Source organism: Ischnura elegans, chromosome 1, assembly GCF_921293095.1.
Source record: "Ischnura elegans chromosome 1, ioIscEleg1.1, whole genome shotgun sequence".
In the NCBI taxonomy this organism is placed as follows: Eukaryota; Metazoa; Arthropoda; class Insecta; order Odonata; family Coenagrionidae; genus Ischnura; species Ischnura elegans.
The window spans coordinates 8,987,310-9,000,340 of NC_060246.1; the positions used below are offsets into that span (position 1 = coordinate 8,987,310).

General features: G+C 38.0%; 1 long non-coding RNA gene and 1 pseudogene across 1 annotated transcript in view; both read right to left on the reverse strand.

The window, feature by feature from the left end:
* Positions 1–13,031, reverse strand: part of LOC124155326 — a 390,208-nt gene that overhangs the window by 41,985 nt on the left and 335,192 nt on the right. The gene's annotated exons all lie outside the window — the stretch shown is intronic.
* On the reverse strand, positions 8,706–8,817 carry LOC124173788 (annotated as a pseudogene).

Sequence of the window (13,031 nt, forward strand, 5' to 3'; positions counted from 1 at the left end):
TTAAATTCGCAAATAAAAAGGTTTCACTCACAGGCGTAAAAGAAGTTAATATATATTATAACACAGCGATAACCGCCTTCGTAAATTATGTGATGTATATAATATTTTGATGCAGCAGTGCTCCTATTAGGTGAATGAGAATTTAATGACCAAACATCAGCGATAAGACTTTTTTGATTTATAAAAGAGCCCGGACAAAAAGTACGCAGAAGAGGATTGATTGTAGAAAGTGATATTCATCCTTGATAGTTTAGGCTTTTAAGTAGACTTCGGGTAATATATAAGCGTTCTCATATCGTGCGAGGATAAGAAATTTATAACTACGATTTTGTTATTACCAATTAGTAAATTAGAAGAGCTAATGCTAAAGCGATTGCAAAGTAGAGGAAACCCCATTGACAGGCTCAAGACACTTACGGAGACTGCCTTTCTGCTAGAGAGGACTTCATCACCTCTTTACATATTGTATTACATAGTGTTACAATAATATTGCCAAATTTAAAGCAGAACATATAAGTATACTTATCACAAATTTCCAGGTTAAGCTAAAATAACTGCTACTTTTATTTACATTTCTAACGCCATTTTGCCAAAACTCTTAAAATGTAAGATTACATAGTACAACAATTCCATAATTCAATGTCATATGCGAAAAGTAAAACTCAATTATATTTCATTATAAATAGGCATAATAGTTTTAGAGGCCTACACAAGAATCTGCTTTTTCAAAAATTATATCTTTTTTACTAAAAAGGAATTATGTTATCCAGAAGCAGTAGAGGGCCAATCCTCTCAATTAAAACCGTGAAGAAAAAAAAGGCCATGAGACAAAGTCAGAACAGAAATAGGAGGCATGCATATACTGGTCGGTATATTATAACTGAAATAATAATAAAGAACGAAATCAAGAAATGAACGACGGTAAAATTACATTCCATTTTCTGATTGGAGAAATTGTTCATGTTGTGAAGCAGGCATATAAACTCTCAAATAATATAAAATTCGTTGAAATTTCAATTTCGAATCGATTCTCTTTAATACATGACTTCTCTCTTCAACTTTCCTTCCAATAATTCCCTTCTTTTTATCAACAGCAACATAGCTACGTTCTTATAAAACAAACAATGAACAATCTAAAACATCAACCTAGCAGAACATACATTCAAATAAATATTAATACAATCAAAAACCCAACTACAACGAAATTAAATGAATAAATTCAAATATAATAAATAAAAATTTTGAGTTGAGCTGGACAAGGCACGGCGTTACAATGTTTCTTTTCAATCTGGTTTGATTGTTCCACGAAGAAATGGAAGAGTTTCGTATGGGGAAGAGAAAAACAGAGGCAGCAGGCATGCGGCGATTTGCAATCTGGCTTTTGATAACTTTGAGGGGGACTAGTTACTGCGGAGCTTCCAACTTATCATCCTCTTCGGAAATCCCTCTCTTGGGTGAAAAGTCACGACCTCTAACGACGGAGGAGCGAAACAAAAAATCGACACCCAAAAGACAAATTATGCACTCTCACATTCTAAGAACCTCTCTTCTCTCGGATATCTCTTCCAAGACATAGGGAGTGCTATGTTTATTTTCCAATCATTTTTCTTGGAAAAGAATGTCCTGAGTCTTCAAACTACTTCACTTCTCCAACTAATGCAGGAACTACTTCGAAACTTCTCATCTCTATGCAAGGAGATATATGTTTGGCGTTATTTTCCTCAGAAATATTTTGACAGTGGCTATCTCTTTAGCATAGTAAACACTAATGTCCTCTCTCGTAGAACTAGACACACTCCTTGATGTAAGTTACGTCATGCGGTTCGATCCACTTGGCCGGATGATATGCGCAGCTAATAGGGTAGTTTCCTTCATAAAAGAAAACGAAAGGCATTGATTGCGATTCGTTACCCATCATCAGTGTATTCATAATATACTCGTACATTTTATTTGGTTTTAAAAATCCCAGTTTAGACGAATGGCAATGGTCAATTTTAACCTCATTTGAAAAAGACCAGATAGGCGCCCATGCGATGCCACTCCACGTGACGTCACAGGGATCTAGTTTCTAATTCTATACGAGTAGATAGGAGTTTTACATTATCTGAGATTACCAATGCATGCATGAAGCACAGAGCTCAGGGAAACATATCTTAATAATCACCTATTAAAACTGCCTGTGGTCGGAAAGTTTCCTTTTTTGATAAGGTAGATATTGATAATCCTTATTTAAGCCAAGCGCTACGTGCTAGCAAGATACTCTGCTACCTGCTAACAGCCTGCATCGCTTCGGCGCATATATCCTCGCCCCAAGGTCACCTCACACGGCGACAGCGGGAACCAGAATGACGTCACACGGGCTTTTTCCCAGCATTCATACTTAGCAGTCGCATTTTCGCGCGCTTGAAAATTTTCACTTTTCATTTAATCATGAAAAATAAATGTCCCCATTTAAAAATCTTAAAGCGTGAAAAGCGTACTCCAGGGTTATTAATCTTTCAATTTAGGTTTTTTTTTTTTAAATAATAGGAAGCCACCCTATTTCTTTCTAGAGGATAATCGAGGTAGCAATATCTTCTGTTATTCATTGGGAAGTTTTAAGTGTATACTACTTACTTAGCCTGACCCCTTATTCATAGTATATTTGTTTCGTTATTTTATTCATTTACTTTATTAAACCACCATATTAATGTACTCTGCACTGGACATTATTAATTGGGATTACCTGTTGGGGACAAATAAATTATTATTACAATATAAAATGTGTTCCAGAAGCATATAAAAGAGCTTCTTGCATTAATATTGAGTAGGAGCTATCAGTAGCATATTAGAGGCCTCTGATTCCCCCGGAGAAATTGTCTGTCAGCTCATTGTTTATAACAAGCGAAGTACTTGTAAGCTTAACGACAGACGTAAAAAGTCACTGAAAGATGATTTTAACGTCCATAAGTTTATGTCAGATAGTTAGCTGATCTCAAAATCTACTTTTCTTTAACTTAATTTTTCTGAGTATCATTAGGAAAAATAAGAATCCAGAAAATGAATTGTAAATAATGTTGTGAGTTTACTAAGGGTATCATAAGTGTGTGTATGGCATTAACTTAAATATCAAAATTAATTTTTTTGGACCATTTGTCAGAAAATTTTAATTTACTTCAGCTATCGACGCAATAACAAGTACGATAAACCTTCAATAGCAAAAAAAAAACAACTTGGTAAGCCGAAAACTTTGCATCTTGCTAAAACAAAAACACAGGGGGATGAGAAACGATTACAGAGGAAATGGAGTCGATTACATGTTTTTACGCATATCAAACACTTTACTTCATGAAAGATGAAACTAGATGGTGGGAATAATACCTCGGACAAATACCTCGGCAGAATTTCAGCTCCTGGACCGGTGGCAGTCCCAAGAACTTTTTGTAAAGTCTATTTGCCGGGAAATCACCAAATTATTCTCCAGGCAATACACTTTTATATGTATAAACCAATGGAGTAGGATACATATAACAATAACCACACATTTGTAGTTTTCGCCTTAAATATTGAAAGCATTGAAAATAAAACAGCAAGAGGTTAAACAAATTTTATGACCTTTCATTACTAGACACTGTAATATTATTCTCGAGTGGAATACGAAAGTGTTTATTTTTCTACCAATTTTACTAAAATTGCTGTTAGGAATGCATTACTCTTGAAAACTTAAGTATCACAATCTAGCAGTATGGTTCTGATGCTAAGGCAAAAGTTTCCATAGCTGACCATAACCGCACCTTTTTTTTAAAGAACTCTATTGAGCAAAAAAAATAGCCCGCTGAAACTGCATCACGAAAGCCAAACAACTGGTCCTCTTGCTCAGTCTCCATTTGGGCGTGGCCCTGAATAGAAATTGGAGGTTTTCGATCAGAGTGGAGGAAAAATGGTCAAAGGAGTACAATAGCGATTCGATATCAAGGACTACGAGGAAATATCTTCGGTTTGCACGGACACTACCAGATGGGCAATAAAGAGAGAGAGAGAGAGCGAGAAAGGAGGAGCTCAAAGACACTGGATGATAAAGGAGGAGGCGAAGCTCACAGGTGTGCAATGGCAACGATCGCGGACTTGCAAACAATGGACGGAGGACGGAACCTATTCTTACGAGGTGGTATCGATAACCATCTTTGAAGGGATGAAAAGAAAAGCGTGTGCCACAAATAGCAGAGTATCGGGGAAAATAAATGGCCCCTTGGGAATTAAGCTGTACCATCCACCTGTCATGAATGACTGGAGAAAGAGGGTTGGATTTTAAGAGAAGATAGCAAGATTGTGCCCAAGAAGGATGCAATTCGAGGAAAAGGATACATTTATTTCCTTGGTAGTGACGTTTCAAGTAAATACATTTTGTCAATAAAGCTCAGATTCGGATTCAGCGCCTCAAAAAATTCAAAAAATAAATCTACCTGCCGAAGAACTTTCTAGACAGAGCTAGATTTTGATTGGAGAGTACAGCAAAATTTTAAGAACAACGTATTTGCTTCTGGGGTGTGCGTCGATTTATCTAGTAGCCATGACCACCCACGCATGGTTTCATCCATTTATCACCGAATATATTCTCATCGTCTCGCACTTATAATAAGAGATCTCGGTCATAGAGATATTTTTATATAATTTTGCGGTCTTAAACTACATATAACTAAGTGCGCCTTGAATACACTAGCTGATTTCTGTTGTGAATTACACTTAACTTCCAAAATGAAGGCCCAGGTAGGATACGGTCCGCGGTGAAAATTTAGTTACTAGTGGTAGAGAAGGCTTTAATGAGTTTACAGCTTAATTTTTTTCTTCTTTCGGTAACTCTCACGTGTTTAAGCCTGTAGTGAGGCAACAGTCTCAACACTTCTAATTATTTCCTCTGTTAGATTATGGCGGCTTCGGAATTCAGCATTCCTAATTTGCATCGCCTCTCACGCAACATGGTTATGAGAGGTCGATTCGACTTCATATTTGTAACAAAATGAAAGACTTTGCTTTTTTTCCCTGAGAAACAATCAAAAATTTTTGCATTCTATATTTTATAATATATATTGATAATACTTCATTTGTTTGTTTGCATTGTTTTCCGTACACAACGCTGCGAGGAAACATTCCACGATTCAATATCCCAACCAAGTAAATGAAACAGATGCAGCAAACCTTTTTATGGACATTAAGAACCATGGATCCTCTCTTCGATCCCTTACATTTCCAAAAGAGTTTTTCACGCGTGCAATATTCATCTGTTGAAATTTATATTTCCATGAGAAAATAAGCCGGATTACCCGCTAGAGTTCGCAAACACTGCCGGCGCAAAAATCGAGGCTTCTTTAAGTGCCCACGCGTGGCTAAGTGGAATAGTGTGAGTAATTTACAAATGTCAATGCTTTACCACGAGAAGCGATTAAAATAACAATGCAATTAATGAAATGAAAAAATGAGTACTCTTTAAGTGTAGAATAAAATCGAAACTTGAAGCCTGTACGTTGTGGAAGGGCTCCATATTATCAATGATAAACACTTTTTCACTCCCACAGTATATTTGTTTTAATTTTTTTCATCGATTTCGGATGTTACACCATTATCAATTACCGAAAATATAAAAAGTATGGTGAGGACTGGTTTATATTTTTCTATGGTTGTAAATGGATGTTTCTTTATCACGATGCAATTTTTTTTATAAAAATGGATTCATGGCTGGGATTGGTAATTCCAGCAGGAGAAGGGGGAAAAAAGTTTGTCATTCGGATTGTGGGGGAGGGGGATTTGGGAGGGTGATAAGTAATGAGGGGAATAGATTGGGAAATGCCTTGTCGTTAACAAGGTTTCCCTTTATTGCTATCTCCCAAATTTCGGAGTAAATCTCCCCCTCAAAGTGTCAAACAAAGTGTCTCTTGTAGACTCTATTGGTAATTAGCTTTTCTCTTTGCCGATAATCATCCGTTCCTAACTCTGTGTACTTTAAAATGGTAACTTTGACCTTATCCAGCTCACATGGAGAAAAAATAGGCCATCAATTTGCCTATTTTTCAATAAAAACTTAAATGGAAATCTTAGACACCTATTATATCCTAACTATACTAAAAAAATAATTTTATGACACATGCACTTTGTGTTCCCGGTTTCTTAAGATGCTGTTGGTATCAAATTTAGAGTATCATGAATGAATTCAGCTTATTTTATTCAGCAAACATTTCTCAACACCACGCATTATCCTTGCATGAGAAATGAATAGAAGATAGAAGAAAAATCCAGAAAATGGCCGATCAAGTGGTAAAACGAGCGCCATGTTAGCAAATAGAATTTTCACCTACTAGCCAAAAATAACAATTACACATTATTTAAAATGAATTACCAATGCTGTCCCTTATAAAAGGGTAGTTATCCGTTTACATCGAAAACACAAGACGTGATTTATACAACATAAATTCAGTTAAAACATGAAACTTGTCATTAACGAAACTAAAATAACCTACGCAACATTAAGAAGTGCACTATATTAAATGTCAGTTCTTTATCTAAAACTTTTTGATGCAATTTTCTTTTCAAAAACGGAGCAACGGAAATGCTCTCTCTTAGGATAGTTTTATAACTCTCAGGGAACAGTCAGACCTTCTCCATTATGAAAAAGGGTAGGGAATATTTTGGAAAGAGTGGAATTGCACGCCGGTGAGGCAATAAATGCTGAAAAACAGAAATTCAGACGGCGTAGCACCACACACTGTCAAGATAAAAGAGATAACTTGATTTCATCCCGGCCCGAAACCCACGAATTCCCCGCGTGGATACTTGAAGTGGACTCAATATTTCGAGCTGGCAGTGTACACGAACAACTCGGCTGATAATTTGACTTGTTTTCTCATCAAAATGTGAAATTCAACAGCTGAAAAGAATGCGTGTGAAAAACTCGTTTGACGATGTGGTGGATTAATGAGAGGGTTCCCTGGTTGTTCATTTGAACCTCCCTTGGTGAGTCAACTCGCACGAACCACTGAAGATATTTCGAACATCAACGTGAATAGAACGCGTAAGCAAAGCGCGAAGTTCGATTTCGGAAACAAAACGTGAGATGGGAATGCCCATCAACACTGAGTAATTTTGCTTTACTACGAGAATAATTCAAATAATATTGTAATGTTGAAATAGAAATACTCCATTAGTAACATAATTCACAGTGTCCGGCGATATCTGGTGGAAATGTTTTACATTCAAGAGCATAAACTAAAATGGGAAACTTCCACACAACTTTATTAACTAAAGTACCGACCCGGTTTCGACACGTAGTGTCATTATCACTGATAATGATAATGACACTGCGTGTCGAAACCGGGTCGGTAAATAATAGTAATTTTACTTTAGTAATAAAATTGTGTGGAAGTTTACCATTTTAGTTTATTCTCACTCCATTAGTATCCGAAATTAGCATGTCTCGTTGCCGATAATTATCCTTTCCTGTCTTTATATACTTAGATATTGTCTTTTTAACCCTTTTCTTACTCACATTTGGTGCAAAAATGATCTGCGACTTGCAAACGCTTCAATCAAAAATTATTCAGTACCTTTAACGCTGAAAGCGACTGAGTAGAATTTAAATGGCAGAAATGGTCACATCTTTTACAAACGATGACAATGGACACTTCCACACTGACATCTCGAAAAAGAGGAAGGGGAAAAAGATTTACAGTGAATGGAATGAATAAAAAACAGAAACGAGATTATTCGATCACGAAAAAAGAGAAAATTACACCGTCATAAATATATTGTTCATTATTTGCACCATGACTCAAAATGTGCATACTACACATTGAAAACAACATACGAGCTCGTATGAAGCTATTTTCTCCCATAAATTGACAAATATACATCCATCGGGGTTGTATGTCAAGTTGGAAACAATCTGACAGTAAAAATTACTCCGAACAATCCCAAAATATAATATTTTAAATATCCCCGTTCTTAAAAGACAGGGAGAAGACCGAGAAAAAATATTTCCACGGCACATTTGACGGTATTGAGTTGTTTTTACGTTGACCACATAATTCCATAGGCCTCACCTGTCTATACGAAAGAGTATTACGAGGGATAAGCCCCTTATCCACTCCAATCGAATAGATGGACGCGATAGGGGAGATAGGGAAGAGATAACAGATTAAGTGAGACAAGCATAGCGAATGGAATCATTAGCGGATTACAGAGAGTATTCGGAATGAGTTAATGGAAAATACAAAAGATTCGGAGAGCTGTATTAGCAAGAGACAGCCAATGAATGTCAGAGGAAAAGTTTTAATGGATCAGCGAAATATCATTGCTTCTGTGCAGAACGCCAAAGTGGATGATCTCGCAGCGAACTTTGAACTTAAGAGCGAAAAGAAGTGGGATATGTTTGGAGGAGGGCAGCGCTTTCACAGAGGATGAAACAGCAAACTGCGGGAGAACGTCTTTTCCACTTGAACGCGTCTCTCGAAAATTGGAAAATCGCCCATGACGCATTTTTATATAAGCAAATGTAACGAAACTCACCTTCCACTTCTTATTTCGTGTTACCCTGGGGTACAGAAATACACTTAATTAAGAAATAATACGCACCAAAATCACTTTTTACAAATTATATTCAAAATGTCGTAAAGAAGACTAATTGGGCCCAGTTTACCATCTGATATTATACAAATATATTGCGTTATGTCCCTTTCTGTACCCAATGTGCACAATTAAAAATTGACTATGCATACAATTGAACTCCCGCAACGGAAATCTTTGGTTAAAGGCAAAAGATTTGTACGAACTGACTTGAATTCTGCCGTATCTCTTCCTCCGCGATCTTTCTCTCTCTTGTAGGCGCCTCCTTTTTCTTTGCGCCTTTTTCTTCTTTCTGCCGATCTTTTTAGAACACGTATCTCCTTTGGTAGCTCTCTCCATACACACCACTATGTTAGCTTTTCTTCCGATCTTTTTTTAACACGCCTTTCTCTTAGTTCCCTCAATACACGACTATCTTGCCTCTCCCGTTCTTCCCTCAACTGTCTATCTCGCCTCTCCTGTTTTTCCATCAGCTGTCTTAGTAGCACCCGTAGGTCAATGTATCCTTGCTCCTCCGTTTCCATCTCAAACTCATGGGTTTCTGCTCTAAATTATGAAATAAATTATGAAAAGTAACAACCGATACCTCAGTGAAAAATAGGGCTTCGTTGGAGATTATTATTCGCTTATTATACATGTCCAAAACCACGAATTTAGATATTAGGGAGGCAATATGGAGGCTTTTCGCCAAGAAGCAACCGTTTGCCACCGATAACAGTTTAAGCATTTCATCCAGTAACCGACCGAGGAAATTTTAAAGCCGTGATATGACATGGAATCATTAACCGATTACAGGGAATAGTAGAGCCAATTGAACCGGACAAATCGCTCTTTAAAATATCTTTGTTGTGCATTGGACTCAAGGTCCATACTGGTGAAATCATCTCGGGTTTCCCACCGGGGGAGTTGCTTTTAGGCCGCCCGGTGGTTAACCCGAGAAGTAAGTTTTCCTGGATATCAGAAAATTACTTATACCTACCACTTATTTTTTATCAGAGATTGACCCGGGTTTCGAACAATAATGGAATACCACAAAATCAAGAACTAGTGAATGTTATTAGTTTTTTAACCCGAGAAGATTTCACCCATATCATGCGTCGTGAAAGAACAAAATCAATTCTTTGAAATTCGCGGACAGAAGCTCTATATCAATGAAGAAAGTACAGTGGGCAGACGAAAGCCTTGCGGAAGAGTCTTGAAATATTACCGAATGGAAAGGCCAGTGGAAACTGGTAAGACCGTGATGGATTACGTAATTCGGCCAGGAGCCTCAATTTCCTCCCGCGAGGAGGCGCCAGATGCGCTAAAACTCGGAGTATTTCCCACCCCCTTCACTGAGGATTCTGCTGGAAATAGGGGTGGGTGGGAGAGACGATCGGCCAGGGACTGCACCGCCAAACGGAATTGGATTCGACGAGAACAAAAAAAAATGAAAGGAGAAATTTCTGGGGCATGGGTGGGGTAGCCTTTGGACGTTGTCTCCGAAATACTCTATATACACGCCGGAACATCCAAATTTTGACTGTCATCGGCTTTATGAAATTAATAGCCCTTGTATTTGTGTGTATCCTTATAGGGATAATTAAAAAAATTTCTCATTAATCTGTACTTGGGACGCTAATATTGGTAACGTACATTTACATAGAAAAACTCTGTCTCGAGAGGTTAAGTCTGATGATACCTGATGCCCCTAAGAATCAAAATTACCAATGACTAATTTTCAAGTGATATTGATCAGTGGGGTAGCCAGTACTTTTGTACGGGGGGATCCAAAATCAGGGGGGGGGGGGAATTTGTGAAAAACAGGGTATTAAGGAAAGGGATTTATACTAATTTTAACATAAAATTTTAACAAAAATTTTTAACGCTTTTCATAATCAAAAAAACTTCATTTATCAAATAAATCTTCTGTGAATTCATCCTTTTTGATATTTTGATTTCTTTTATGAAGCTAAGTAACCGTGCTTTTATGTTTCTGGGAGGGGGGGTCCGAACCCACCACACCTCCCCCCTCTACGACTACGGCAGTGGTATTGCTATGCTACAGCTGTTTTGCATACATGAGATTTCCTATTAGGAGTTGTTGATAACAGAATAGAAATGTAAATATGGGAAATTGATGAAAATCTGCGGTGTTAAGAAAATATATCTTGCCATCTGCCTAGAAAAAACGGAGTTAGGCAATGCTACACTCCACGCACAATCTGGTCACCAGTTAGCATTCATCTACATCTACATAATACCCCGCAAGCCTCCGGCAATTGCCGGCGACGATCATTTGCGAGTGATCAATCTAATGATCGCGATAGTGATCACTCGGAAATGACGGATAAAATGATCATCGTGTGATTAAGGCTTTTGTTTCCTAACTATGAAAATACGGAAGAAAGAAAAGAAAATGGCCGGGCGTCTGGCAGACGTCACGCGACCGTTGTTAACGAAAGGTGCCAAGGGAACCACAACTTAACGTCCCATCCGACGGACGGAGTGCTGCGCTTGAAATATCCTCCTCCACATAGGATTCAAGCAGGAATCGGGCAGTCTGAAAAATCTCTGCCACCGCCGGGATTTGAAACCGAATCCACGGGGTGGGAAGCCAACACTCTAGCCACCACACCAACCCGATCCCCACATGTTAAGTGAATTTTAATTGTCACGTCAGAGATGAGACAAGTGTCAAAATGTAAAGTGAAACTTTATGGAAGCCTGCTTGAAGTCTTGGACATGGGTGTGAAATGATTTTAAGTGTCACGGCCAAAAGAAAGAAGAAGTTTACGCCAAGGGTGAAATTTGACAAGAAATAATCATTTGTCGTAGTTGGTAATCGAAAGTAGACCTCTCAATTTGTCAATTTTGCTACCAGTTATACTATCTAGCTATCTCCCTACAAAAAAATTTAAGAGAGTTTTCGGAGCAAGAGTTGTGGCTTCAAACGGTGTAATCACTGCTCAGATAACAGGGTCTAAAATCTGCTTTGGAAAAAGATGGCTTAGTTTCGCTGCTGGCGGTATACCTGAACGGTAACTGGGAAATACAGGTTCGAATACCGGCTACACCAAATGGTTTTCCCATGGCCAATTTCAACGTTAGTGACTTTGACTTACGGTTAGAATATGTAACGTATTTTCTAAATCATATAGAAAACCCTCAATAACTTTGAGTATCAAAGTTTCCATGGAGGAAACAATAATGGATTGTTGTTGACATTTAAGAAAAATAGATAACACGAAATTTCATAATAATATGCGTCAAATATTTAGAGGAACATAAAGAAAGTAACACAAACTGTAAGTAGTGGTCTGAAAAATAATTCAATCGCTGTATTGAGATATCTGTGAGCATTGATTCGTTCATGCAAAGATTTGGAAGATGAAATTATGATAAATTCGCGTGCGCGAAAATGCAAAAATCATAGAAGCGAAGGAAAGGAGAGCTCATTTGGAATGCCGCGCAAATCGGTCGCCGAAAAGAACAATCATGCATTGCCATGTCAGCGTCGCAACACCAACTGCCACTACTTCTAATCAGGCGGCCAATAGGGTAGGATGCATAATGTATATGCAGATAGATACATTCTCTTCTGCTTCTATACCCCGCAAAGCTGGGTCCTACAATGCGTATCTCACTTGGCATACCGACGTAATAGGATTGAATAATCAGAATCAATAATGGTCACGGGCAATCTCAAATATATCCCTGAACTACTACAGATGAACAAATGAGGGCTCAAGGGGAGCCCTTCGAGGATACAACACACCGGGGCCGGGAACCAAGTCAGAGACTTATACGTCCGATCACCCGGGGAGGGGAAGGAAAAAGGAAAGGGGCGCCGCCGCGATGGGAGCCCATCGACGCCTCTGGGAAAGGAAAGGGACGGAAGGGACGGGACGAGGGAAAGACACCTCAACGCTACAGAAGCGAAGAGGACCCTACTATTAGCGAAACCAGGCAAAGCCATTAATGTTCTAACGATCTTGGAGGATCATTTTATGAGGAAAAATGGTCCAATGATCAAATCGTAAGATAACTACAGGATAAACAATGAAAATTCATAGAAATATGACACACGTTTGAATTTGCTAATGCAGTGAGCACTGAATTAACGCTCAAATCATCTCCCTACCGGCCAAGTTTTAACCATTAATGGTCAGACAATTGCAATACCGACTTCAAATATTTTTTGCACTTGTGTTCGAATATTAAATCCAAAAATTTCACTCGTGAATAGCTTTAAGCGAGGCACAAGGGTATTTTAAGTATTTGAGAGTAATTCTGTAAACGTTTATTGGAATTTATGCAAATCGAAAAATTTGTAATTCAATATTAAAGAGCTTAAACCCGAAATGAGAACGAAATTTCAAATAAATAGCGGAGATATTTATGAGTACATGATAGATAGGTAATAGTTGAAAAGTGTTAAACAAAACTACAGTACCATA